Source organism: Nomascus leucogenys, chromosome 12, assembly GCF_006542625.1.
Source record: "Nomascus leucogenys isolate Asia chromosome 12, Asia_NLE_v1, whole genome shotgun sequence".
Lineage (NCBI taxonomy): Eukaryota > Metazoa > Chordata > Mammalia > Primates > Hylobatidae > Nomascus > Nomascus leucogenys.
In genome coordinates this window covers 53,125,039-53,131,038 of record NC_044392.1, presented here as the reverse complement: position 1 = coordinate 53,131,038, position 6,000 = coordinate 53,125,039, and positions in this window count along the sequence as shown.

Below are 6,000 nucleotides of genomic sequence, written 5' to 3'. Positions count from 1 at the left end.
CATCATTCTCAGTAAACTATCACAAAGACAATAAACCAAACAACACATGTTCTCAGTCATAGGTGGGAATTGAACAATGAGAACACGTGGACACAGCAAGGGGAACATTATACTCTGGTGACCATTGTGGGGTAGGGGGAGGGGGGAGGGATAGTATTAGGAGATATACCTAATGCTAAAAGACGAGTTAATGCGTACAGCACACAAACATGGCACATGTATGCAAACATAACAAACCTGCACATTGTGCACATGCACCTTAAAACTTAAAGTATAATAATAATACAATAAAAAAGAAAAGAAACTTTCTTTTGATTGAGCCGTCTTGAAACACTCTTTTTCTAGAATCTGCAAGTGGATATTTGGAACAATTTGAGGTCTATAGTGGAAAAAAAAATAACTTCACATGAAAACAAGAGAGAAGCATTGGAGAAACTTCTTTCTGCTGTGTGCGTTCAACTCACAGACATGAACCATTCTTTTGATTGAGCAGTTTGGAAACAGTCTTTTTGTAGTATCTGCAAATGGACATTTGGGGAGCATAGAGGCCAATAGTGGAAAAGGAAATATCCTCACATAAAGACTAGACAGATGCATTCTGAGAAACTACTTTGTGCTGTGTGCATTCATCTCACAGACTACAATTTTTATTTTGATTGGGCAGTTTTGAAACATTTTTCTTGTAGAATCTGCAAGTGGATATATGGAGTGCTTTGTGTGGTATACTGGAAAAGGAAATATCTTCACATAAAAACTAGACAGAAGCATTCTGAGAAACTTCTTTGTGATATGTGCATTTATCTCACTGGGTTGAAATTTTCTTTTGATTGAGCAGTTTTGAAACACTGTTTTTGTAGACTCAGCAATCAGGATGTTTGGAACGCTTTGAAGCTGATAGTGGGAAAGGAAATATATTCACTTTAAAACTAGAGAGAAGCATTTTGAGAAACTTCTTTGTGATGTGTGCATTCAACTCAGAGACATGAACCTTTCCTATGATGGAGCAGTTTGGAAACAGTTTTTTTGTAGTATCTGCAAATAGATATATGGAGCGCTTCGAGGCCTATAGTGGAAAAGGAAATATCCTCACATAAAAACTAGACAGAAGCATTGTGAGAAACTTTTTGTCAAGTGTGCATTCATCTCACAGAGTTGAAACTTTGTTTTGATTGAGCAGTTTTGAAACACTCTTTTTGTAGAATCTGCAAGGGGACAATTGGAGCGCTTTGCAGTCTATACTGGAAAAGGAAATATCTTCACATAAAAAGTGGACAGAAGGATTCTGAGAAACTTCTTTGCGATGTGTGCATTCCACTCATAGAGTTGAAACATTGTTTTCATGAGCAGTTTTGAAACACTCTTTTTGTAGAATCTGAAAGTGGATATTTGGAGTACTTTGAGGGTATTGTGGAAAAGGAAATATCTTCAAATAAAAACTAGACAGAATCATTCTGAGAAACTTCTTCATGTTGTGTGCATTCATCTCACAGAGTTGAAGCTTTCTTTTGACTGAGCAGTTTTGAAACACTCTGGCAAGTGGATATTTGGAGCGCATTGCAGCCTATACCGGAAAAGAAAATATCTTCACATAAAAACTAGATAGAAGCTTTCTAAGAAACTTGTTTGTGATGTGTGCATTCAATTCACAGACAAGAACCTTTCTTTTGATTGTGCGGTTTGGAAACAGTCATTTTATCATATCTGCAAATGGATATTGGGAGCACTTTGAGGCCTATAGTGGAAAAGGAAATATCTTCACATAAAAACTAGAGAGAAGCAGTCTGAGAAACTTCTTTGTGACGTGTGCATTCATCTCCCAGAGTTGAAACATTCTTTTGATTGAGCAGTTTTGAAACACTCCTTTTGTAGAAATTGCAAGTGGATATTTGGAGCACTTTGAGGCCTATAGTGGAAAAGGAAATATCTTCACATAAAAACTAGACAGAAGCATTCTGAGAAACTTGTTGTGATGTGTGCATTCAACTCACAGACATGAACCTTTCTTTTGATTGAGCAGTTTGGAAACAGTCATTTTTTTGTATCTGCAAATGGATATTTGGAGCACTTTGAGGCCTGTTGTGGAATAGGAAATATCCTCACAAAAAAACTAGACAGAAGCATTCTGAGAAACTTCTTTATGATGAGTGCATTCATCTTACAGAGTTGAACCTTTGTCTTGACTGGGCAGTTTTGAAACACACTTTTTGTAGCATCTGCAAGTGGATAATTGGAGTGCTTTGTGTCCTATACTGGAAAATAGAATATCTTCACATAAAAACACGACAGAAGCATTCTGAGAAACTTCTTTGTGATGTTGCATTCACCTCACAGAGTTGAACATTTCTTTTGATTGAGCAGTTTTGAAACACTTTTTTGATAGAATCTGCAGGTGGATATTTGGAGCGCACTGCAGCCTATTGTGGAAAAGGAAACATCTTCACATAAAAACAAGACAGAAGCATTCTGAGAAACTACATTGTGATGTGTGCATTCATCTCACAGAGTGGAAACTTTCATTTGATTGAGCAGATTTGAAACACTCTTTTTATAGAATCTTCAAGTGGATATTTGGAGCGCTTGGAGGAGTATAGTGGAAAATGAAATATCTTCACAAAATCTAGACAGAAGCATCCTGTGAAAGTTCTTTGTGATGTGTGCATCCTCTCACATTGTTGAATATTTCTTTTGACTGAGTAGTTTTTATAAACTCTTTTCGTAGAATCTGCATGTGGATATTTGGAGCACTTTGAGGAATATAGTGGAAAATGAAATATCGTCACAAAAAAACTAGACAGAAGCATTCTGAGAAACTTCTATGTGATGTGTGCATTTGACTCACAGACATGAACCTTTCTTTTGATTGAGCAGTTGGGAAACAGTCTTTTTGTAGTATCTGCAAAAGGATAGTTGGAATGGTTTGAGGCTGAAAGCGGAAAAGGAAATATCCTCACATAAAAACTAGACAGAAGCATTCTGAGAAACTACTTTGTGAGGTATGCATCCCCCTCACGGTGTTGAACATTTCCTTTGATTGAGTAGTTTTGAACACTCTTTTTGTAGAATCTGCAAGTGGATATTGGTAGCGCTTTGTGGCCTGTAGTGGAAAAGGAAATATCTTCACATAAAAACTATACAGAAGCATTCTGAGAAAATTTTTGTAATGTGTGCATTCATCTCACAGAGTTGACCCTTTCTTTTGATTGAGCAGTTTTGAAACACTCTTATTTTAGAATCTGCAAGTGGCCATTTTGAGTGCTTTGCAGCCTATAGTGGGAAACGAAATATCTTCACATAAAAACCAGACAGAAGCATTCAGAGAAACTTTTTAGTGATGTGTGCATTCATCTCACAGAGTTGAACCTTTCTTTTGATTCAGCCATTTTGAAGCATTCTTATTGTAGAATCTGCAAGTGGATATTTGGAGTGCTCTAAGGCCTGTAGTGGAAAAGGAAATATCTTCACATAAGAACTAGACTGAAGTGTTCTGAGAAACTTATTTGTGATGTTTGCATTCATCTCACAGAGTTGAACATTTCTGTTGATTGAGCAGTTTTGTAACACTCTTTTTGTAGAATCCGCAAGTGGATATTTGGAGTGGTTTGGGGAATATATTGGAAAAGGGAATATCTTCTAATAAAAAGTTGACAGAAGCATTCAGAGAAACTTCTTTGTGATGTGTGCATTCAAATTACAGACATGAAGCTTTCTTTTGATTCAGGAGTTTGGAAACAGTCGTTTTGTAGTATCTGCAAATGGATATTTGGAGTGTTTTGAGGCCTATGGTGGAAAAGGAAATATCTTCACATAAAACTAGACAGAAGCATTCTGAGAAAGTTCTTTGAGATGTGTGCATCCTCTCACAGAGTTGATACCTTCTTTTGATTGAGCAGTTTTGAAACATTATTTTTGTAGAATCTGCAAGTGGGCATTTCAAGTGCTTTGAGGCCTATCGTGGAAAAGGAAGTATCTTCACATAAAAACAAGACAAAAGCATTCTGAGAAATCTCTTTGTGATGTGTGCATTCATTTCACAGAGTTGAAGGTTTCTTTTGATTGAGCACCTTTGAAACACTCTTTTGTAGAAATTGCAAGTGGATATTTGCAGTGCTTTGAGGCCTATAGCGGCAAAGGAAATATCTTCACAAAATAATACAAGCATTCTGAGAAACTTATTATTATTATTATTATTATTATTATTATTATACTTTAAGTATTAGGGTACATGTGCACAATGAGCAGGTTTTTACAAATGTATCCATGTGCCATGTTGGTGTGCTGCACCCACTAACTGGTCATTAACATTAGGTATATCTCCAAATGCTCTCCCTCCCCACTGCCCCCACCTCACAACAGTTCCCGGAGTGTGATGTTCCCCTTCCTATGTCCATGTGTTCTCATTTTTCAATTCCCAACTATAAGTGAGAACATGCAGTGTTTGGTTTTGTGTCCTTGTGATAGTTTACTCAGAATGATGGTTTCCAGTTTCATCCATGTCCCTACAAAGACATGAACTCATCATTTTTTGTGGCTGCATAGTATTCCATGGTGTATATGTGCCACATTTTCTAAATCCAGCCTATCTTTGTTGGACATTTGGGTTGGTTACAAGTCTTTGTTATTGTGAACAGTGCCACAATAAACATACGTGTTCATGTGTCTTTATAGCAGCATGATTTATAGTCCTTTGGGTACATACCCAGTAATGGGATGGCTGGGTCAAATGGTACTTATTGTTCTAGATCCCTGAGGAATCGTCAAACTGATTTCCACAATGGTTGAACTAGTTCACAGTCCCACCAACAGTGTAAAAGTGTTCCTATTTCTCCACATCCTCTCCAGCACCTGTTGTTTCCTGACTTTTTAATGATCACTATTCTAACTGGTGTGTGATAGTATCTCATAGTGGCTTTGATTTGAATTTCTCTGATTGCCAGTGATGATAAGCATTTATTCATGTGGTTTTCGGCTGCATAAATGTCTTCTTTTGAGAAGTGTCTGTTCATGTCCCTCACCCAATTTTGGATGGGATTGTTAGTTTTTTTCTTGTAAATGTGTTTGAGTTCATTGTAGAATCTGGATATTAGCCCTTTGTTAGATGAGTAGGTTGCGAAAATTTTCTCCTATTTCCTAGGTTGCCTGTTCACTCTGATGGTAGTTTCTTTTGCTGTGCAGAAGCTCTTTAGTTTAATTAGATCCCATTTGTCAATTTTGGCTTTTGTTGCCATTGCTTTTGGTGTTTCAGACATGAAGTCCTTGCCCATGCCTATGTCCTAAATGGTATTGCCTAGGTTTTCTTCTAGGGTTTTTATGGTTTTAGGTATAACATGTAAGTCTTTAATCCATCTTGAATTAATTTTTGTATAAGGTGTAAAGAAGGGATCCAGTTTCAGCTTTCTATGTATGGCTAGCCAGTTTTCCCAGCACCATTTATTAAATAGGGAATCTTTTTCCCATTGCTTGTTTTTGTCAGGTTTGTCAAAGATCAGATAGTTGTAGATATGTGGCATTATTTCTGAGGGCTCTGTTCTGTTCCATTGATCTATGTCTCTGTTGTGGTACCAGTACCATGCTGTTTTGTTTACTGTAGCCTTGTAGTATAGTTTGAAGTCAGGTAAAGTGATGCCTCCAGCTTTGTTCTTTTGGCTTAGCATTGACTTGGCGATGCAGGCTCTTTTATTGTCCATATGAACTTTAAAGTAGTTTTTTTCCAATTCTGTGAAGAAAGTCGTTGGTAGCTTGATGGGGATGGCATTGAATCTATAAATTACCTTGGGCAGTATGGCCATTTTCATGATATTGATTCTTCCAACCCATGAGTATGGAATGTTCTTCCATTTGTTTGTATCCTCTTTTATTTCATTGAGCAGTGGTTTGCAGTTCTCCTTGAAGAGGTTCTTCACGTCCCTTGTAAGTTGGATTCCTAGGTATTTTATTCTCTTTTAAGTAATTGTGAATGGGAGTTCACTCATGATTTGGCTCTCTGTTTGTCTGTGATTGGTG